A 24643-nucleotide genomic window follows, 5' to 3' on the forward strand; every position below is an offset into this window, starting at 1 on the left:
CCAAAAGCTCAGCAGTGTCTGCTGCCAGCTCCTCTGGTGAAGGTTCTGCTCAGGGGCGAAATTCTTCTTTCTCAGAAGTTGAATCATCTTTAGAGGGAGGGATAGTGGGTAGGGATTTACCCTTACTAACCCTAGCTTTAGGGAGCACTTGGTCCATTGTTCCAGGATCCAAGTCACCCTGTCCTTTTTGCTTTTTGGCCTGAGCCCTTGTCAAAGCAAAAATATGCCCAGGAATGCCCAGCATTGCTGCATGAGCCTCCAACTCCACTTCTGCCCAAGCTGATGTCTCTAAATCATTTCCTAGTAGACAGTCTACAGGTAAATCTGAGGCAACCACAACTTTCTTTGGACCAGTAACCCCCCTCCACCCCCCAGTTGAGATTCACAACAGCCATGGGGTGGCTAAGAGTGTTGTTATGAGCGTCTGTCACTTGGTACTGGGGACAAAGTAGGTGTTGTTCAGGGTGTACCAGTTTCTCTATTACCATGGTAACACTGGCACCTGTGTCCCTGTAGGCCTGAACCTCAACACCGTTGATTAGGGGAAGTTGCTTGTACTTATCCATATTAAGGGGACAAGCAACCAAGGTGGCCAAATCAATGGCACCTTCAGAGACTAACACAGCCTCTGTGGTCCCCCTAACAAGACCAACCCCAACTAAATTACCAAAAGTGAGCCCAGCTACTCCCTTGGATTGGCTATTAGTAGGTTTGCTCCCACCACCACTGCTATTACTAGGGGCACTAGAGGTTGCAGTAGGGGTTGTGGTAGTGGGAGGTTTGGTGCTTTTCTTTGGACAACTGGCATCAGCTGTCCAATGGCCTTTTACTTTACATAAATAGCACCAAGGCTTTTTTACTTGATTAGAAGAGGATTTGGACCCCCCCCCCCCCCACACCAGAGTGTTTTTGTGGGCCTGATGAAGACTCATTTTTAGATTTGTCCCCACCCTTGTCTGAAGACTTACCATCCTTCTTGCCATCCTTGTCACCCCATGTATGAACTTTTCTGTTCACTCTTGTTCTGACCCATTTGTCTGCCTTCTTTCCCAATCCTTGGGGAGAGGTCAGATCTGAGTCCACTAGATATTGGTGTAACAAATCAGACACACAGTTATTCAGAATATGCTCTCTCAGGATTAGATTGTACAGGCTTTCATAGTCAGAAACTTTACTGCCATGTAACCACCTCTCCAAGGCCTTCACTGAATAGTCAACAAAGTCTACCCAGTTTTGTGAGGACTCTTTTCTGGTTTCTCTGAACTTAATCCTGTATTGTTCAGTGGTTAAGCCAAATCCATCCAAGAGTGCATCCTTCAAAACTGCAAAATTATTGGCCTCACTTTCTCTAACAGTAAGGAGCATATCCCTATCCTTTCCATTGAAAGATAGCCATAGGATAGCAGCCCACTGCCTTTGTGGGACCCCCTGTACCATACAGGCCCTCTCAAGTGCAGCAAACCACTTGTTAATGTCATCCCCCTCCTTGTAAGGGGGAACTATCTTGTGCAGATTCCTGGAATCATGCTCTTTCACAGAATTGCTATCAGGAATACTGCTGCTGCCACCATGGGGTCCAAACCCCAACCTCTGTCTCTCCTTCTCCAGATCTAGGGATTCCCTGTCTAGAGCCAGCTTTTGCTGTTTAAGCTTCAGTCTGGTCTCTTCCACTCTCAACTTATTGAGTTCCCTTTCTAACATTTTGTCTTCAGGGTGGGTGGGTTGGGAATGCTTGGACACAGAAGAAATATTGGATTCAACAGACGGAGACCTGCCTCTAACAGCTTGCACTCTAACAACCTGGCTTTCAGGAACAAAAACATCCCTACTATGATGGGAGCTTCCATTACTACCAGCATTGCTAGGTGGTCTGCTAAGGGGCAGATTAGGAAGAGCACCCCGTACCACTCCTTCAAGGGCCTCCCCTGAGTCAGAGTGTGAGCTATCTACTAACTTTTCAGATGAGGTGCCACCCTGGGCCTTATCATTCTCAATAGACAGAAATTCTCTAGAAGGGTTCTTTCCTACCACTATACCTCTATCAATGCAGAGACTCCTTAGGCTCTTAAAGTTAAGATTGTCATATGTTGTATTGACCATTTTAAGAGAAGTTCCTACATCAGACATGATAGAAGAAGGTTTAGGGACAGTGAGAAGAGAGAAAAAGTTTCAGGACTTTTTAAAGAATAGAAAAGAAAAACTTTTTCAAACTTTTTCAAACTTTTAGAAAGTTTAGGAGTACTTTTCAGCACTTAGCAGAAAGTGTAAGAGAAGAAAAGCAAACCTTTTTGGTTAGGTGTACATACACTGAACTTGTTTTGTATATTTTTCTCTTATGAAAAGTACAAAATGTAAAGTGGTAAGTAGTTACAAGTACTTATCCCACCGCTGCACAACCAATGTAGGAGGCTGGCCTGGCTTGCAGTGGGTACCAGAGGTACTTACACCTTGTGCCAGGTCCAGTTATCCCTTATTAGTGTAGAAGAGGTGTTTCTAGCAGCTTAGGCTGATAGAAGATAGCTATAGCAGAGCAGCTTAGGCTGAACTAGGAGACATGCAAAGCTCCTACTATACCACTGGTGTCATATGCACAATATCATAAGAAAACACAATACACAGATATACTAAAAATAAAGGTACTTTATTTTTATGACAATATGCCAAAAGTATCTCAGTGATTACCCTCAGTATGAGGATGCCAAATATACACAAGATATATGTACACAATACCAAAAATATACAGTAATAGCAAAAGGAAGTAATGCAAGCAGTGTAAAGTTACAATAGATTGCAATAGGAGCACATAGGTATAGGGGCAACACAAACCATATACTCCAAAAGTGGAATGCGAACCACGAATGGACCCCAAACCTATGTGAGCTTGTAGAGGGTTGCTGGGACTGTAAGAAAACAGTGAGGGTTAGAAAAATATCCCACCCCAAGACCCTGTAAGGTAGGTGTAAAGTGCACCTACAACCCCCAGAGAGCACAGAAGTCTTGATAGGGGGATTCTGCAAGGAAAACCAACACCAGCAAAGCAACAACAGTGGATTTCCGGACCTAAGTACCTGTAAGACAAGGGGACCAAGTCCAAGAGTCGCAACAGTGTCGAGAGTGGGCAGATGCCCAGGAAATGCCAGCTGAGGGTGCAAGGAAGCTGCCACCGGATGGAAGAAGCTTGGTGTTTTGCAAGAACGAAGTGTACTAGGAACTTCCCCTTTGGAGGATGGATGTCCCACGTCGTGAAGAAGCTTGCAGAGGTGTTCCCACGCAGAAAGACCGCAAACAAGCCTTGCTAGCTGCAAGGGTCGCGGTTAGTGTTTTTGGATGCTGCTGTGGCCCAGGAGGGACCAGGATGTCGCCACTTGGATGAGGAGACAGAGGGGGCGCCCAGCAAGTCAGGGAGCCCTCACAGAAGCAGGCAGCACCCGCAGAAGTACCGGAACAGGCACTTAGAAGAGGAGTGAACTGGAGTCCACCCGAAGTCAGAAAAGGGAGTCCCACGAAGCCGGAGGACAACTCAGAAGGTTGTGCACTGCAGGTTAGAGTGTCGGGGACCCAGGCTTGGCTGTGCACGAAGGAAATCCTGGAAGAGTGCACAGGAGTCAGAGCAGCTGCAAATCAAGCAGTACACAGCGATGCAATCTAGCGTGGGGAGGCAAGGACTTACCTCCACCAAACTTGGACTGAAGAGTCACTGGACTGTGGGAGTCACTTGGACAGAGTTGCTGAGTTCCAGGGACCACACTCGTTGGGCTGAGAGGGGACCCAGAGGAGCGGTGATGCAGTCTTTTGTTGCCTGCGGTTGCAGGGGGAAGATTCCGTTGACCCACGGGAGATTTCTTCAGAGCTCCTGGTGCAAGAAGGAGTCAGGCTACTCCCAGAGCATGCACCACCAGGAAACAGGCGAGAAAGCCGGCAGGATGAAGCGATACAAGGTTGCAGTAGTCGTCTTTGCTACTTTGTTGCGGTTTTGCAGGCGTCCTGAGCAGTCAGAGGTCGATCCTTTGGCAGAAGGTGAAGAGGGAGATGCAGAGGAACTCTGGTGAGCTCTTGCATTCGGTATCTGAAGAATTCCTCAAAGCAGAGACCCTAAATACCCAGAAACGGAGGTTTGGCTACCTAGGAAGGAGGATAGGCTAGTAAGACAGGTAAGAGCCTATCAGAAGGAGTCTCTGACGTCACCTGCTGGCCCTGGCCACTCGGAGCAGTCCAGTGTGCCAGCACACCTCTGAATCCAAGATGGCAGAGGTCTGGGGCACGCTGGAGGAGCTCTGGGCACCTCCCCTGGGAGGTGCAGGTCAGGGGAGTGGTCACTCCCCTTTCCTTTGTCCAGTTTCGCACCAGAGCAGGGCTGGGGGATCCCTGAACCGGTGTAGACTGGCTTATGCAGAGATGGGCACCATCTGTGCCCATCAAAGCATTTCCAGAGGCTGGGGGAGGCTACTCCTCCCCAGCCCTGACACCTTTTTCCAAAGGGAGAGGGTGTAACACCCTCTCTCTGAGGAAGTCCTTTGTTCTGCCTTCCTGGGCCAGGCCTGGATGGACCCCAGGAGGGCAGAAACCTGTCTGAGGGGTTGTCAGCAGCAGCAGCTGCAGTGAAACCCCGGAAAGGCAGTTTGGCAGTACCCGGGTTCTGTGCTAGAGACCCGGGGGATCATGGAATTGTCTCCCCAATGCCAGAATGGCATTGGGGTGACATTTCCATGATCTTAGACATGTTACATGGCCATGCTCGGAGTTACCATTGTGACGCTATACATAGGTAGTGACCTATGTATAGTGCACGCGTGGAATGGTGTCCCCGCACTTACAAAGTCTGGGGAATTTGCCCTGAACGATGTGGGGGCACCTTGGCTAGTGCCAGGGTGCCCACACACTAAGTAACTTTGCACCCAACCTTCACCAGGTGAAGGTTAGACATATAGGTGACTTATAAGTTACTTAAGTGCAGTGGTAAATGGCTGTGAAATAACGTGGACGTTATTTCACTCAGGCTGCATTGGCAGGCCTGTGTAAGAATTGTCAGATCTCCCTATGGGTGGCAAAAGAAATGCTGCAGCCCATAGGGATCTCCTGGAACCCCAATACCCTGGGTACCTCAGTACCATATACTAGGGAATTATAAGGGTGTTCCAGTATGCCAATGTGAATTGGTGAAATTGGTCACTAGCCTGTTAGTGACAATTTGGAAAGCAGAGAGAGAGCATAACCACTGAGTTTCTGGTTAGCAGAGCCTCAGTGAGACAGTTAGTCATCACACAGGTAACACATACAGGGCACACTTATGAGCACTGGGGACCTGGCTGACAGGGTCCCAGTGACACATACACTAAAACAACACATATACAGTGAAATATGGGGGTAACATGCCAGGCAAGATGGTACTTTCCTACAGTAAGGGAGGCCCAAAATATAGATCAACCCACTGGGTGGCATATAGCCTCTAAGAAGAGACCACCGGGTCTCGTTACAGATGGCTTACGACCTATACAAAATCCTGAAGCATCTAATCGATTTCCCTTGAACCCCCAGAAGAGCAGGTCTGCCCGCCTACATCCGAGAGAAGAACTGCCCACTGTCAATCTAACGCCAGAGTCTTGCCCTTATGTTATTGTTATGGCCATTGTCACCTCTCTACGGCCTGATCAGAGTGAGCAACAAGGGGACCTGAAGAACAAGGTAATGCATTGGCTAGTACAGAACAATCTATTCTCAATGGACTATGCCCACCATATAATACTAACTCAGAGAGTAGGGTGGGTGGATCCATTAGGGAATGACTGTGGGGTGATTGCACAATTATCAATTTCAGAAATACTTGGGTGGTGAGGGACATCCTGTCCAGGGCCTCTTTTCGCCCCCAAGCTAGAAACACCCCAGAATTGCTCCCGCTAGGTGTATTCTATAGACATTTGCAAACTGGTCAGCCAGGACACAGACACTCCCCCCATATGCAGCCATGGTTTACAACGGCATACCCAGGCCCCGAACATACCAATAATTTACATTCTATCTCTCCGTTACCACTAAGTAATAAATACCAAGCATTAAGTTCACTGACAGATATTGACTGACTGCTATACAAGGGTTCTGTATACAGTGAGAGGATGAGGTTAAGGACAGAGGGAACAGCCAAATGTAAGATGGTCACGAGCCCCAACAATTTATTCATAGTCTCCAGGGCACAGATGGTATGGTCGCTGGGGATCCTATTTACAATGGGGATGGGGAACCGACTGAAGTAGTCCCAAAAGCAGCCACCCTCGGTATGGAAGAACCACAGATGCAGGTGCTTGTCGACAACACTAATGGGTGCCACTACTTTGCAGCATGGAATGTGCAGGGCCTACGTGGTAAAACTGAGACTGAAGAGTGGGGTTCATTAATTAGCAAGTTAGATATGGTTTGCATCCAAGAAACGTGGTATGCTTCACTTGTCTATGTACGTGGATTTACCTCACACCCCCTGCCAGCTACACCATCACAATCTGGGAGGGCCAAGGGGGGGCTCCTGGTGCTTATTTCTAATAAACTCCCGGTAGTGGTTATAAAATCCTATATGGAGACTGAACATTTCTAATTGCTGTGGCTTAAGTATAAGGATATGGCTTATGTGGTCATAATTAATTACTATAAAAACATTTTGATGCCACTCATTGTAGGGTCGCCCATACTCGGGAACAAAGTTTAAATACTTTTTTGCAAACTAACAGCTCTAATCCCATTATTTTTTGGTCTGGGGATTTTAATATCCAGCCTTGTCCCCGCACCTCCTCACGGTCCTGTGGGCTCACCACCCCGATGGGAAAGGGTTTGACCATTTTTGCCACAATGAGTATGGAGAGGCCCTTAATTTGATGCTGTCTACATTTGATTTAACGCTTATGAAACGTAAGCACGGAGATAACGGCAAGATAATCACAACTCATAGGGGCCCCAACTCATCCTCGGTCATAGACTATCTTAATTTTTCATCCTTTGCATTAAATGGCTGTGACACACCCTATACGGAGCTGACTCTACTCAGCGATCATGATCCGACCATTCTTCCAACCTTTTTTGGGGGGCCGAGGGATGTGTTCTATACCACCCCCAATCAGGTTGAAGTACATAGAACCACTGGGGTGAGACGGAAATGGGAAGATATTGAGCCTGTTGTTTTTCTGTGAGCCTGTTGTTTTTCTGCGGAATGTCATACGTGTCCGCCCGCAAGAAATTGGTTGTTGCTTACAGGAGGATATCGAGGCACCTATGCTACTAACATGTTTTAGCATAGTTGCTGCTTGTATGCAGGGGCTCCTGACCCATAACCCACAACGTAGCCGGTCTATGAATAATAAGGGGTGGTTCAACCATGCCTGTACAAAAGCCAGGGGGAATTTTACATTAGCCCTGCAGACAACTCCTAGAGTCTCGATAGTAATTAAGTCACTCTGAGTAGAATATAAGAATGCACAGGAACAAAGGAAAAAATAACTAAGGGAAGAGGCATGGTCTAAACTAGCCCTGGCAACAGATACTAACAACGTTAAATTGTTCTGGGAAACAATTAATGCCCCCTTCCTATCAGAATGGGCGCCATCAGATTTGGGTTCAAGTGTAGACTGTGCAACATGGGTGGCTCACTACTCAGAGGTCTTTAAGGAAGGGACTGGGTCGGTAGATCTAACTGGGCAGATAGAGCTGGGGCAACCCAATTATCGACAGATTACTATGGATGAGGTTTATTCTGCCATTTTAGCTAGCGATGAAGGTAAGGCCCCCGGAACTGATGGGGTACCAGTGGATGTCTTTAAACATAATACCAATTTATGGGTACCAATTCTGACTAGACTATTCAATTTGACCATATCTGGTGATATACCAGTGTCCTGGTACACCTCCATTATATTTCCAATATATAAGAAGAGAGATAAGGCCAACCCTAAAAACTATCGACCAATATCATTGTTGGATTCTTCTCTGAAAAAATTTAGTAGAATCATTCTGAAAAGAGTAAAAAATTGGGTCTTGGAAAACAACATCCTATCCCATGTACAGTTTGGTTTTAGGAAAGGATTAGGTACCATAGAGTAATGTGTTCACCTAGACCTAGATATAGGGAAGTACACCAAGGCCAAAAAAGGTGCTTTATAATTATGTTTTGCAGACCTCAGTAGCGCTTTCGATCTTGTGGAACATGCCCTCCTATGGCCTACATTATTAGAGATGGGTGCCCCAAGGTACATCATCAATTTTCTGGCTCTCCTATATAGAGATTTGACATCTAAAGTTTGTTTTGGCCAACTAGGAGAATGCACCACCTCTTTCAAAATAGGGAGAGGTATCTGCCAAGGTTGCTTCCTTGCCCCGTTATTGTTCTCCTTATTTATTAATGGCTTAGATAAACATCTGCAGGGACTATGGGCTGATCCACTGTATGTGGCCGGACGCCCTGTGCCTACCCTACTTTATGCAGATGATGTCGTCCTGATCTCGAGAACGCCCATGGGGCTCCAGAAGCTAATATTCAGATTTGAACAGTTTATGTCATCAAGGGGTGTGATAATTAACAAATCCAAAATATTTACTTTGGCTTGTGGCAAGAAAGTAAAGAAATGCAGAAGTTTCTACATCGAGAACGTGGAAATCAGTACTGTCAATTGCTTTAATCATCTAGGGGTATTATTCTCTAGTAACGGGCAGTGGGACCAGCTGGTTTGTTCAGGCAGGAACAAACTAAGAAGAAATTCAGGTGCTATATTCAGATTTGCTAGGAAACTAGGGAGTCGCCCCATAGGCACTATGTTGAACATTTACAGGGCTAGAGTTATATCTACGGTAGCATCTGGTGCAGGGGTGTGAACTGTTTTCTAAAGCGCATGCTATGTTTACCCACCTCAGCCTCTAACTGGATCACACATCAAGAAATGGGCATACAATATTTAGAAGATGTGCTACAGATGAGACCTCTGCTCCTATGGCACAGCATATGGTCTAAGGAAGCCACTGGTTTTAGATTTCATAGTAGACTGTATGAAATTGGATAATGCCATGTGTATACCATGGCTGGCTTTTATTGATTCCTCTTCTAAATCTGTTTTTAATAGATCTATAAAACCTAAACCAGAGGACTTGCTGTCACTATCTAGAAAATGTATAAAGGACACTTTTATGCAATATAAGGCGGACAATAGGAAGCTAATTGAATCTACTAAAACCATTGTTGGCCTTTACTTGTCTTACTCATTAGATGCAAGTAGGTTTGGCTATCTTTCCATAGTCACCAACATGCAGCACTGGTTTGTTTTAACTAGAGTAAGACTGGGCATTGCGCACCACCTAGTAGCATTTCCTCAAACTAGGCATTGCCCACAAGAGTCTGTTAGATGCCCTTGTGATGCAGTTAGTAAACAATGCACATTGCATTTTGTCTTATTCTGTAAATTCTATGAACACCTTAGAATCTTCTACCTCAAACTGCTTTTTACTTAACTTAATATAAGAACTTACCAGAATGCATTAGAATTCTAGTTAGCCTTAGACTCCCTGAATGTGTGCTATAGGGCGGCAAATTATATTTTAAAACCAATTCATGTTAGGAAAAGCCTTATTGCACTATAAACATTTGTTTATAGTATCTATTGTATTTTTGTAAATGGTGACAGAATGCAGCTCGATAATTTATTTATTTATGACCTTAAATATTTATGAGTCTTATTGATTCATTTTCCTATTGTCTTATTGTATTTTATTGTTTATGTGCTTTTATGGCTTACTCTTGGGGTAGCCGAATATAGATTATGAACTGAACTGACCCCCCTATTAAATGATAAAGTTGGGTCTTTGATTACAATTTTTAAAATGGCACATTTAGAAAGTGGGCATTTTTCTGCCCTTAGCCCTGTTCTGCCCTTAGCCCAGCCTGGGAGACATGACTGAGTATGACTGACAGACTTTGTGAATTTTTCAGAGACAGTCACACATTAAAGGGATTAAGGGCCAGATGTAGCAAAGGTTTTTCCACATTCTGTGTCTATGGGAAAAAGTGTTCGTACATATGGCCGTAAGTATGCTTGAATGGGCTGTCTGATGGAACAATTGGTGTGGGGCGAAGCTGAACACAGCCCCACCTGCAATTGATTAGCCAGTGCTCTGCCTTCACACTAAGGGCCTCACAAACTCACATTGTCACTGCAGCCAGCTTGTAGCCATGGGCAGGGGAATCAGACAATTCCATGCACTCCAAAGCCACCTTCTAGAAACTTCTCTCACCTTCCAGACGGAGGGCACAGGGAATAAAATCTGGATTTCAGACACCAACTCTTCAGATCCCTACTGGACCTGCGAAAGGACACTCAGGAGACTGCCTGCTGCTGTGACCTGCTGTGCACTCTGCAAAGCTGCTGCTTCTGTACCTGGAAGGACTGCTTTGCTGTCTGGAGCCTGTCTTGAACCATCAGAGGCCAGTGCTGCTGTTGAGCCCTGCATCTTCATCTGAAACCAGGACTACCAGAGTGACTCCAAGGGCTAGTTTGTAAGACTCTTCTTCAGAGCTATAGAGTCACAAAAGGCTTCTACCATCTTGAACCCCACCTGGGCTCAGCCTGAGTAAGTCCTAAACCCCACCAGTCCTGAACCCTTGGTTGTTGTGATAAAGGTGCCTAGATGACCAAATCCCAAAACTGAGGACTGACAAAAGTTTTGGCCAAGAACTGCTTTGAGAACCAGTAGGTGACTGAGATCAACCTGCTCGCCTCTTAACCTGAGATGCATCAGATTGACTTTGCAGCTTCTCCTACTATGCTCTTCTGCACAGCAGCAAATCCTTTTTAGCAGTCCTTTGCCAAAGGGGTATCTGGTCTCATGGAACTGTCTTTGGCTACAGTCATCTGCCTCGTCCCACTGGAGATTTTCAACTTCAGTTTAAGAGACTAAGGCCTGATTTAGATTTTGACGGAGGGGATACTCCATCACAAACAAGACAGATATCCTGTCCACCATATTACGATCCCACGCTATCCTATGGGGATCGTAATATGGCAGACTGGATATCCATCACGTTTGTGATTGAGTATTCCCCGCTGCCAAAATCTAAATCAGGCCCATAGTGAGAACGTAGAAATCTTCATTGCTGCGTGGACCCAAGGCCATCTGAGGATGACTCCAGGCACCTCCTGCAACCTTGTTCAGCTGAACTTTACCTTCTCAGACACATTTTCTTAAAATGTATTGTAAGTCTGAAGGTAAGTGCTGACAAGGCGAATCCACTTCTTGTATCTGAACCATGCTCCATCCCAGTCAGCCATATTTTTCTTTGACCTGGTCTTGTGCAACTAGGTGTCTGTGGCTGTCACTTTGATTTATATGAGCTAGTTTTTTACTAGAAACTTTAAAAAATCATAACTCATGTTCTACTGATCAGATTTTTGTTGTCAAATAATTAATTAAAATGTACTCTATTTTTCTAAATTGGTATGGGAATTTTCTGTGTTCTTGTAGGAGGCTGACCTTCTATGTAGTGTGCACAGCTAGGCACACTGTGCACGCGGTCCAGACAACCACACTTTGGTTTCCAGAGGTAAAAATTAGACCACCCAATGCTCCAATTGTTAAGGTAGCTGGTCGAGCAGTTAGGCTAATCCCGGAGATGTGCTAAGCATTTGTTGTACTCACAAATCCAAAAATGCACCACACACATTCATTGAATAACTCGAGACCAGAATTTATAAAAAATACTTCAGACTTTTATATAAATTTTAAGACCAAGATCTTTAGGATACGTTAAGTACTTTTTGAGATGTGACCTTTCAAAGTTTTAATAAAGTTAGTCTTTCTGTGCGTAATTACGCACCATAGGAATCAATAGACAGTCACTTTAAAAAATGCATTAAAAATGATACAGTTGGGTTACCAGTCTCTTCTTTTGCAGGATGGTCGAAGCAGTCGGTGGGTACATTGTCCCAGCTGGAGAGGCTTGGGCGACTCCCGGGTCCGGCAGGGGCAGAGATGAAATGTCTCTTGGCACAGGGCCACTTGGAGGGGCCTCCTAGAAAAGGAGCTGGTTGGCAGAGTTAAAGATGGTGCCTCGGGGTCCCCTTGGGCTGACGAGGTTGCAAGGAGTTAGGGACCCAGGGCACACAGCAGGTTCCACGATGCAGGGCTCAAGGTGGCCGGATGCAGGGTGAGTTGGAGGTCTTGGATGCTGTGCACAATGAAACCCTTTGGAGCTGGAGGTAAGTCTTCATCCGGGGGCCTTGCAGGATGACGAGGGCACTCTGGTGGGAGGTCCGGGATGTCATTGAAGTCCCTCAGCTGGGGCTTCCTCCTGGTCCAATTGCAGCTCTGAGTGAGCTGTTTTTGGTGGTGTCTGACGTGCACTGACCAGTACCTGTAGTATTGGCGTAACTCATGGGAAGGCACAGTGCCACCAAAGTTGGCACACTTGCAGGTCTCATCCGGGCTGTCGTTGGTGTGTTGTCGGGTCAGGCTGGGACTTTCCAATTGCGGAGATATTGTCCGGTCGGTGAAGTGACCTTCACCGGTTTGCTGGTTCCTTGCAGGTTTCTTTGGTTTCTTGAGTGGTGCCTCCACTCAGGAGGGAGATCTCGGGCTATTTGCAAAGCCTGGAGGTCCACGGGGTCTTTTGAGGTCGGTCTAGTGGCCAGCTCCTCCGGAACGGCGATTGTCAGGACTCTGGTGCAACAAGCAGGGGTCTTGGAGCCTCTTCTGGTGTAGCAGGTCCTCTGTTCTCGTCTTGTCGGGTTCTTTGGTGCTGTCTTCTTTTCTTCCTGATGAATCTATTTTCTTGGTCTAGGGGAGCCCACTAAATACTGAACTTAGTGGGCATATTAGGGGCAACCTGGTAGTGTTCAATGGGACAGTTACCCTTGGGTGGCTATACCCACTACAGTGACCACTTCATGTGGGAAGGGTCACTTCCCTAACCCTCTAAACCTCATTTGTTATTTTCCTGCCATCCAACATGGAGGAAAATTAAATTGGGGGTCTCCTTCGCCTGCAAGCCTCTAGGACTGGTGGATGCTCAGTGAGACCCCTCCTCCTACCCTTTGTGTGGTTTCCCGCCTTTGCATCCGCCAGAAATGGGGGTTGACAAAGGGGGAAGCCATCTGTGCTAGCAGCAGGCCTGGGGCTCGAGTTTCAAGGGCGGTAGCGCTTGAAGCTCACTGCCAGGAGAGTGCACATTCCTGAGAGAGGGGGTGTTGGCTCCTCCACCCAGGAAGGGCATTGTTTTACAAACCAGAGAGCCAGGGCTCTCCCCCAGGTTTGTATATTGGCTGTCTTGAAGTGGCGTGCTGGTTGGAACCAGTCAGCAACTATGCCAGTTAGGTTACCTTTTGCAGGGGACACCTCTATGGTGACCCCTGGGTACTTTTAGGGATAACTCCAGTACTGGTACCAGTTTGGATCTATCATTCTGAGTTGTTTTATACCAAACAACCAAGGGTGCAGAATGGCCATCATGTAGCTCGGGAACTCTTGTTTGACCAGTGTCCAGTACATGTACTCAAAATGGCTGCTCTCTTCACTCACTATGCCCCAGGTTTGGCAAGGACATAGTGGGGGCATATGCCTCATGGAACTATGCCCTCACATATAGTATGGTGCACCCTGCCTTAGGGCTGGAAGGCCTGCTAGAGTGGTGACATACCCATAGCATGTGCAGTGTAAGGTGGACAGGGCACACAGGGAGTGTGCCATGTCGAATTTGTCTTTTTGGGTTTGCCCCAGTACACCCAGCCTGTATTGGCATTGCTGGGTGCATCTGGGTGCAGGGCCCTAGAGGGTGGCACAATCAGTGCTGCTGCCTTCAGGGGCCTACTCTTAATGTCCCATGCCCTGGGTACTGGGGTACCCATTTACTAGGGGCTTACAGTAATATTTAAGTGTGTATCCAATTGTGCCAAGCATCACAGCAGATTTAGGGAAAGAGCTCTGGCCCAGGGAACCTGGTTAGCAGGGGCCCTGGGTACTACAACTTCTAGGACACATCAACATCAGGCAAAAGGTGGGGGCTAATCATTCAAAAAGAGGCCTCCTCTCACAGTTCTCATGTTATTATTGTGTGTGTGCTGCATAAATACTTTACACATTGCCTGTAAGTTAAGCTTGACTGCTCTTTGTGCCAAACTACCCAGAGTTAAGCACAGGCTACTTTAGTCACTTTTTGTGGTTCACCCTGTAAGGGATTGTTGCTGTGGCTTGATGAGGGCTTACACCCCAGCCAACCAAAATCCCAGTTTCTAACACCTGTTTTTCGAATAGTCTCACATGGTTTAGGTGGTAGTGCGCTCTACAAAGCTGCAGAACTTAACATTGCTTAACACTACATTATATAACATTTCAGCTGTCAAAGACCTTAACGGCTACTACATGAATCACAAGTCAAATAGTAGCAGATGTAAATAGTTGCCCATGTGCAGCAGGAGGGACACCCACTGAAACTCACTCCTGTCCTCCCCCATTTCCAGTAGTTACTGGAACTAGTAAGCAAGTGTGATCACTTTGAAGATCGAGCTAAAGACAAATCCGGTCGAAAAGTTCAGTAAATATATGTTCCTAACATTCACTCTAAATGAGATTTGTATGTCTTTTCAAAGAGCATGAAGCTCATTGCAGCTCATCAGAAAAATAGATATATTTTAATCTGTCCATACATAAATGGTTAATAAAGGTTCATAACATCGGAAAGCAGTGTAAGAATCCTGGTACATCAGTTGCCCCAGTGTGGTGATCTATTACTGAGGAAACTCTCTGCTTAACGTGTAATGCGCATGAGTTCAGACTGACAGTTGTCTCCTGGTGCTGTTCAGGTACTAACTGAATAAAGAATTCTCTATTTTGTGTGTCTTGTGGTACACTGGAATACCACAATTTTGCTACAAGCGTTTTTTTTTCTTTTATTGAACCTCGCATCAGCTGGACACACTCAGTTCCAGGTACTGTGCAATACAAGGCTTTTTGGCATTTGCCTCAACAAAGATTTATTCTATTCACCGTGAAGATCATTACGAGGTGAGAGATGGCTAGTCTCAGAGACTTTGGTGAGAGACCTTTTTTGTGAAGGTTTGTAGAGAATTTAGGCCATGTGTGGAGTCCGGCGCCGTTCGGAGATTGTTGGAATGCATATGTGTGTCAAAAGGTCTGTGAATGTGTTCAAATTCCTTTAAAGAGCAAAGCTTTCGTTTGTAACCAGGCTTCAATTTCTCTAGAAAAGAGCCTGATTGCTGTATGATAAAGTCTGGCAGACATCTAGGCCCATATTTATACTTTTTGACACTGAACTGCGCTAACGCAGTTCAGCATCAAAAAGTTTACCATCGGCTAGCGACATACCAAGATGCTGGCCGGGTGTCATATCTATGGTATGACGCTAGCTGGTGGTAAGGCCCAGCTAGCATCATAGAAAAGGGGGAACAAGGGGTTTAGCGTCAGAGGATGATGCTAGTACGGGCAGAGGCAAAAAAATGCCTCTCCCCAGACTAGTGTAATTTTCTGACGTTAGAACCCTATGGACCTGACTCCTGACCGGAGTCGTGCCCCCCAGCCTAATGACCATGCCCAGGGGACATAAGTCCCCTGTGCATGGCCATTGGGTCCTGTGCCACGTAAGGGGGCCCAAATTAGGCCCCCCTATGGCATTTTGAAAAAAAAAAATACTTACCCATACATATCTCTACCTACAGGGGATGGGCCGTCTTCCTGGTGGGGGTTGGTGTCCCTAGGGCCAGGGAAGGGCACCTGTGGGCTCTTTCCATGGTCTCTGACCATGGAAAAAGGCCCACAGGTCCCCTAAAGCCTGCCCTGACCCAGGCGTTAAATAATGTCTCTAAGCAAGCTTAGCGCCATTATTTAAGGCCCCCATCCCCCAGTGCTAGATTGTAGCACGGGGTTAAATATGGCGCTAAGGCCATATCGTTGTTTTCTGCAGGAGAACACCTACCTTGCATCTCATTGATGCAAGGTAGGCTACCGCATCCAGAAAATGACGTAAACTCCATAACTTTGGCGCTAGACATGTCTAGCGCCAAAGTATAAATATGGAGTTAGGTTTGCGCTGAATTAGTGTAACAAAAAATGACACTAATTCAGCGCAAACCAAGTATAAATATGGGCCCTAGTTTTTTTAATTAGAAATAAGCTCCCCTTCCTTTAGAAAAAGACCCGATTGTGTGCATGACTGCGCACGAAGGCCATTTTAGGTGATTGAGAGGAATACGGTTCACCAACCTACAAAGTGGGTCAAACAAATCGATGCGTGCAGTGCTTTACAGAATCGTACCTGTCAAGGATACATACACCCAGCGGTTTATCTACAGGGTATTGCCTGTCAGTGATACGCACACTCTGTTTCTTCACAAACTTCAGTGTGTTGTCTGACAAATTCTTGCTGATCAGTGACATGAAATTGTGACCAGGGGTTTCTTTTTATGGGTCACTCAGCTTGTCCATTTTCAGCGTTCTGTCATCCCTGATACACACACAGTCCTTTCTAATTACAAGTACTATCTCCATGTTATGGAAGTCAGTGACATACACACTTCTTGGACTGGTTTCAGCTAGAATTACATCGACTTTTATGTCAGCCACATACTATGTAATTTTCTTTTGTTTGAGACAGTGTGTCATAGTGTGTTACATTTATGTTGGTATATGTACTAATTTACGTTTGAGCAATGAGTACAGTCTTATCTAGTGAAGTGCACACCTTATAGGTAGTTCTCTACATATTTCTTCTTTGGATATTATCCCCACATTTGTTTGAGTAAATAGTGTGCTGTTGAACATTATGAGTAAGGGGTTAGTTTGATAGTTTGTGTAAAGCATTTTAAACATGCAGTCAGTGAATCCACCTCCTCCTTTTTTTTGCATCTCCAGATGAACCACCTGTTAAGTGGAAAACCTGGTACAGAGCTTTCACAAAGTATTTAGGAGCCATAGAAGGGAATCGATATTGCCCCGAAAGGAAAAGATTTCGTCTCGCATATAGTTTGGGTTTTGATTTATGAAAACCTTCCTCCTTTAGAACATGTGTCCGAAGATGATGAAGAACATGATGAATTTAGAGAGGCGGTTCAGAAACTCGAAAAGCATTCGATGTACAGCAAAGTCTGATTGTTTACAGGTTTAAGTTTTTTACTAGAGAACAGCACCAGGAGGAGTCAATAGACTCATAAGTTGCAGCTTTATGTATTCTAGCAGTTGTTGTGACTCCCTCGCCCACGTCTGCCTCCTGTGCTGTGTGTAGCCAGCAACCCCCAGGATGATGGCTCAATCATGTGAAGTTTGGTGATGTGTGTGGTCACCAAGGTTAATTTTCCACTGGTTGGTTAGTGAAGGCTTGTTGATGCCAATGTTTCTGGCCACTTTTGATTTTGCCAAGCGTTGTTGCCTTTTTTAATGTTAAAACCCATGGTCACAGTGGTTTTGCCAAGGCTTGATCATGCTGCTTTGACGGGCCTGTTTGTAGACCCCTGAGCCCCTGCTCTTTACTTGACCGCTACTTTCCCCGGTTGCCTGGCAGCTTCCTCCTACTCTTGTCTTGCCATGTGCTGCTCGTGACAGCATTTCAGACAGACTATAAAAATGAAGTTTACGATATTGTCAGATCATAATCCTTTAGTTGGTATTTTGAGTGGAAATGTCAGCAGAGATTTAACGCCCGGAATTGCCAGACTGAGTGCAAAACTCCTCCAGTACAATTTTGACATTGAATATATCCCAGGCGGGAAAAATATTAGAGCTGTTTTTGTCAAGATAACCTTCGGATGTGGGGGGAGGCGAGTCTGAGGATGAAGAATGTCTCATCACAGCTGTTGATGTGGGCGTGGGGGGCATTTTTGATAGGAGGGTATGGATGGATTTTATGGAGAAAGATGAAGTTCTGAAAATGGTTCGTAAATTTGTGGTTGGAGGTTGGCCAAAAGAGAGTTCATTACTTTTGTGCCCAACCGTATTTTAAGATTTCAGATGAGCTGACGTTAGAAGATGAGAATTCAGTTATGAGAAGAGACAAGTTTATAAAACTCAGAGAAAGAATTATTCAAGCTGGGCCTAAGAGTCATTTGGGACAAACTATCACAAAAAGAAGAATACATTCTATCTATTGGTGGCCCACTATGGCTCACAAGATTGGACAGACTGTCAGACAATGCGTCATATGGTCAACGTGTGATAAAATTTTGAAAAAGGGTACCCCACCCCTTCACCCTGTTTGGTGGCCGGAAAGACCCTGGTCCAAGCTAGCAGTTGATTTCATTGGGCCATTCAGTAATTTGCCATGGAAGTTCAATACGCTGTAGATTTAGTTGATTATTATAGTAAGTGATGGAATTTGTCCAGGACCTAACTACCAAAGCTGTCATATAATTCTTCAAGAAAGTTTTTGTGAGAGAAGGGTTTCTGAAGGAGTTAGTCTTTTATAATGAAGTTCAATTTGTTTCTAAATAAATTAGAGATTTTTTGAGTAAGTATGGAATTGTGCAAAAAAATTAACAGAATACTAGTAGATTGTTTTCAGTGGTCAATAAAGAACAGTTTTGAGGTGTGTGCGGCTAATATGTTGTTCTGCCATCGTACTAATCCCAATGCAGTTACAGGTATACCTTTCACGATTATGAGAGATAAGGTACCTGCTAGCGGTATGTTCCAGCATGGTTGAAAGCGTGCCAGTCTGGCTCTTCTCATGAAAGTGATACGGATAAATGGGTCCGTCCAAAGGTGGAAGTTGCACAGAGAAAAATGAAACTTAATTTTGATGTGAAACATGGTGTGGGCATGCATGATAATGGCATTCTTAAGAGGTTGGATCCGCATAAAAGAGCCTTCCCATTTACCGAAAGGTCAATCAAAGTATAGAGAACCTGTAAAGATGGAAGCTGTCAGTGGTCACTCAATCCGACTGAGGGGAGGTGAATGGTGGAATTGTTCTGAAGGTTAAAAACAGAGAAGTGGTGGAGGCACAGGAGGAAGATGAGTTGTCTGGGATCTCTAACCTAGGATGGTCTGGGGTCTCTAACAAAGCACCATTTGGGGTTTCGAATCAAGGATCATTCCACTCGTCCAAGAAGAATCATCAGGAAACCAGTTAGGTTTTATTAACAAAGAATTTGTGTGTATCTGTTGTATTAATTATAACTGATTTTCATGTATAGTATCTTTCTAAGTATTATTGAGTAGAAGTTTAGGCTCTTTATTCATATATTAATTGTATTTTTAATCTACATTGTCCTTCATAGTTGGCAGTTTTATTTCATTCAGTGTATAAATGTTATAATTAATTAATTAATTATGTTATAATTTATAGAGTGTGATGCTCATGTGTTCTGTATTCTCATCGAATGTTTGTGTTCAAAACCAGGCTGACAGTTGTCTTCTGGTGCTGTTCAGGTACTACATGAGTAAATACTTCTCCGCTAGTTTGTGTGTTTTGTGGTACACTAGAGTACCACATCCAGGCAATCTATACTATTGCCATGAATAACTGGACGTGTTTTCTGAGGAAACCAGGCAGTTATCTAACCAACAAAATTATACAGATCTTCAGAAAATGTTGTTTCCACCAGCAGCTTAAATAGCTTTTCTTCTGGGCTGTATGTCTTCTTCTATTTCAAGGTACCAAAATTAACAATTCATCAAAAACTAATGTAGCCAGTCGATTTGAGGATGACAGGGCAAACTGACCTTGAATGAGTCAGCCCTTCAATCAGGGCTGTGGTACTGTATACCAAAGAATTTAATGGGAGTAGTACTGTTATGTCAGGAAACATACAGGCCATCATGTTGGAGCTTTCCTTACAGGAGGGGGAGCCCAATTGGATTGGCATGGAATTCACAGCACGTGGTTAAAAAATCTGTGAATCACTTTCACGTATTAAGATTCGGAGCATTCAAACAACTTGAATTGGATCCTGAAAGATTATACCACAACATTACACTATTTTAACAAATAGTTTCTTATCCTTAGATGCTCAGGTCATTTGATACTGGCTAATAGCCAGGAAATTCAACATTGCTATAGTGTATTTCCTAGGCAACAAAAATATAGAATCAGATTTCTTGTCATGAAGTGTTTCATGGAAAGCATCAGTGAGTACCGATGGTGATGGTGCATAACATTTTTTGTGAGTTGAGATTTTCAGAATCCTATTTATTTGCTACAGTTGCCAAAAGCAATATCCCTGACATCGCCACGACATACCATGAATAACGGGTGATAAACAATCCCCTTTTACACTGTTGGCCGGTTAATTTTTATCTGTGCTTTTTTTTGATTCTGCTAAGACGAACATTGATAGTCAGCCTAAAGTATTCCATACCCAGAATCCCCTCATATCACCTAAATGTTTGAGAAAGTTTTGGTTGTTGTGTCAAACGTATCCAGGCTCAAGATCAGGTGTTTCACCTAAGTCTACCATGTTTGAACTTGGCATGCAGCCATTTGAACATAATGCAACATCAAGATTGCATCAACTCTTCAAAGAAGGTAAAATACCCTTCATTCTGATGTTCATATATGTTAATATGAAAGGGTTTCTGCATATGGTGTAGTCTAGAGTGTCCATAAAACCCATGCGATACAAATGAGACAGTCCTACCTGAATTTGCTTTTCATTGGGAACATCAGATCTTCAGTTGTTTTGCTGCAGTACTGCCTACAGAAATGTTTCTTCTCAAGTTTCTTCACAAAGGTATTCATAATCAGAGGCTATTTTATTGGTATTCATAATCTAGAAGTTTAATTTTACAAAAGTAATTTTATGACTGCAGAAGTATAAAAAGATAGGTCAGGGCTATCTTTATGTACAGAGTTTCTGCCATGAATGCAATATCTGCACTGTAGTAAAATTACTACTAGTAACTCATAGTTTCTGAATACCAAAAAAAAGTAGACTTACATAAATGTGTAAGTTTACCTTTGTGAATCAGGCCACATATGATTGAACTCTGTTTTTTCCAGTGGCTAGACCAATAGAATGCAGCCCTTTCTCTTAATTCTGACTGGCTGTTGCCAGATAATCAATATGAATGTGTATGTCTGATGGATGAGGAATGAGAAGTAGGGATGATGGATGAGGTATGGGAAGTAGGGATGAGACTTTGGGATGGTGAATGAGTAGCATGGATGAGAAGTAAGAATTATTCATTTCGGGATAATTCGGAATGATAGAAGAGAAGTAGGGATGAGAAGTAGGGATGATGGATAAGACGTAGGGATGAGGAGTGAGTAATGAGGATGTCCTAAAATGGATGTTTATCCCGTTATGAGTCAAATTTTTAGTCTATCTGGGAGCACAGTCACACCTCATATGAAGACTTTGCCCTCTCCCAATTTAACAATCTGGTTTTCTATAGCTCCTATATCTGCATTGTGGGATCTTAATTGATAATGATAAACTAATAATTCCTTAAGCCTGCGCAGACCACCTTCTTTAACATACTTAAAACATGAAGAAAATGTAATTGAAGAATGTCTATTGTAAGGAAATGGCTCCTTGGCATGGTTACCCCCTGAATTTTTGCCTTTGCTGATGCCAAGTTATGATTTGAAAGTGTGCTGAGGCCTGCTAACCAGGCCCCAGCACCAGTGTTCTTTCCCTAACCTGTACCTTTGTTTCCACAATTGGCACACCCTGGCATCCAGGTAAGTCCCTTGTAACTGGTACCCCTGGTACCAAGGGTCCTGATGCCAGGGAAGGTCTCTAAGGGCTGCAGCATGTCTTATGCCACCCTGGGGACCCCTCACTCAGCACAGACACACTGCTTGCCAGCTTGTGTGTGCTAGTGGGGATAAAACGACAAAGTCGACATGGCACTCCCCTCAGGGTGCCATGCCAACCTCACACTGCCTATAGGTATAGATAAGTCACCCCTTTAGCAGGCCTTACAGCCCTAAGGCAGGGTGCACTATACCATAGGTGAGGGCGTATGTGCATGAGCACTATGCCCCTACAGTGTCTAAGCAAAACCTTAGACATTGTAAGTGCAGGGTAGCCATAAGAGTATATGGTCTGGGAGTCTGTCATGCACGAACTCCACAGCACCTTAATGGCTACACTGAAAACTGTGAAGTTTGGTATCAAACTTCTCAGCACAATAAATGCACATTGATTCCAGTGTACATTTTATTGTAACATACACCACAGAGGGCACCTTAGAGGTGCCCCCTGAAACCTTAACCGACTACCAGTGTAGGCTGACTAGTTATAGCAGCCTGCCACATACCAGACATGTTGCTGGCCACATGGGGAGAGTGCCTTTGTCACTCTGTGGCTAGTAACAAAGCCTGTACTGGGTGGAGGTGCTTCTCACCTCCCCCTGCAAGAACTGTAACACCTGGCGGTGAGCCTCAAAGGCTCACCCCTTTTGTTACAGCACCCCAGGGCACTCCAGCTAGTGGAGTTGTCCGCCCCATTCGGCCACGGCCCCACTTTTGGCGGCAAGGGCGGAGGAGATAATGAGAAAAACGAGGAGTCACTGGCCAGTCAGGACAGCCCCTAAGGTGTCCTGAGCTGAGATGACTCTGACTTTTAGAAATCCTCCATCTTGCAGATGGAGGATTCCCCCAATAGGGATAGGAATGTGCCCCCCTCCCCTCAGGGAGGAGGCACAAAGAGGGTGTAGCCACCCTCAGGGCTAGTAGCCATTGGCTACTAACCCCCCAGACCTAAACACACCCCTAAATTCAGTATTTAGGGGCTCCCCAGAACCTAGGAAACTAGATTCCTGCAACCTAAGACGAAGAAGGACTGCTGAGCTGAAAACCTGCAGAGAAGACGGAGACACCAACTGCTTTGGCCCCAGCTCTACCGGCCTGTCTCCCCACTTCTAAAGACACTGCTCCAGCGACGCGTTCCACAGGGTCCAGAGACCTCTGAAGCCTCAGAGGACTACCCTGCACCTAGAAGGACCAAGAACTCCAGAGGACAGCGGCTCTGTTCCACAAAGACTGCAACTTTGCAACAAAGAAGCAACTTTGAAACAACACACATTTCCCGCCGGAAGAGTGAGACTTTGCACTCTGCACCCGACGCCCCCGGATTGACTTGTGGAGAACAAACACCACAGGGAGGACTCCCCGGCGACTACGAGACCGTGAGTAGCCAGAGTTGACCCCCCTGAGCCCCCACAGCGACGCCTGCAGAGGGAATCCCGAGGCTCCCCCTGACCGCGACTGCCTGCTTCAAAGACCCGACGCCTGGTAAAGACACTGCACATGCAGCCCCCAGGACCTGAAGGATACGACCTCCAGTGCAGGAGCGACCCCCAGGTGGCCCTCTCCCTTGCCCAGGTGGTGGCTACCCCGAGGAGCCCCCCCTTGCCTGCCTGCATCGCTGAAGAGACCCCTTGGTCTCCCATTGAATCCTATTGCGAACCCGACGCCTGTTTGCACACTGCTCCCGGCCGCCCCCGTACCGCTGAGGGTGTACTTTTTGTGCTGACTTGTGTCCCCCCCGGTGCCCTACAAAAACCCCTGGTCTGCCCTCCGAAGACGCAGGTAGTCACCTGCTGACAGACTGGAACCGGGGCACCCCCTTCTCCATTGAAGCCTATGCGTTTTGGGCACCACTTTGACCTCTGCACCTGACCGGCCCTGAGCTGCGGGTGTGGTACCTTTGGGGTTGCTCTGAACCCCCAACGGTGGGCTACCTTGGACCCAAACTTGAACCCCGTAGGTGGTTTACTTACCTGCAAAAACTAACAAACACTTACCTCCCCCAGGAACTGTTGAAAATTGCACTGTCTAGTTTTAAAATAGCTATATGTCATTTATGTGAAAACTGTATATGCTATTTTGCTAATTCAAAGTTCCTAAAGTTCCTAAGTGAAATACCTTTCATTTGAAGTATTACTTGTAAATCTTGAACCTGTGGTTCTTAAAATAAACTAAGAAAATATATTTTTCTATACAAAAACCTATTGGCCTGGAATTGTCTCTGAGTGTGTGTTCCTCATTTATTGCCTGTGTGTGTACAACAAATGCCAAACACTACCCTCTGATAAGCCTACTGCTCGACCACACTGCCACAAAATAGAGCATTAGAATTATCTCTTTTTGCTACTATCTTACCTCTAAGGGGACCCCTTGGACTCTGTGCATGCTATTTCTTACTTTGAAATAGTACATACAGAGCCAACTTCCTACATCTATCACCCAAATTCATTTTCCAAAGAGTCTCAGTTTAGTCTGTCAGAAATGTTTTTCCTTCTGAATGCTGTAGAACAAGGAGTTGAAGCTATTCAATAGCTTTTGAATGTGCAACACTTTGTCATGGAAAAAGCTATCTTTGCACCAAAAGCATGATTAAAAAAAGAAGGCTGATCAGCTTACGGTGACAGAGCTCAAAAAGAAACCTGTCCCTTTAAGAACCCTAGACGCATCCTATCCCACAATGCATTGTAGTGGCAGTTTGCCTGTGAGAGTCATTTCAAAGCATTTCTACTCAACATACTAATATCCCATGTGTTGAGTAAGTTCATTGATTCTGACACATTGTTTTAGTCAGAATGCCTTCCCTATTTACAAAATGCTGTTTCTGTGGACGGAAGAAGGTGAGCTCAGATGCTCACAAGGTCTGTGTGGTTTGTCGTTCACCATCACACCAGACAAAAGAATGTGACATTTGTAAGGAAATGTCAA

The sequence above is a fragment of the Pleurodeles waltl genome, chromosome 7 (assembly GCF_031143425.1).
Source record: "Pleurodeles waltl isolate 20211129_DDA chromosome 7, aPleWal1.hap1.20221129, whole genome shotgun sequence".
Lineage (NCBI taxonomy): Eukaryota > Metazoa > Chordata > Amphibia > Caudata > Salamandridae > Pleurodeles > Pleurodeles waltl.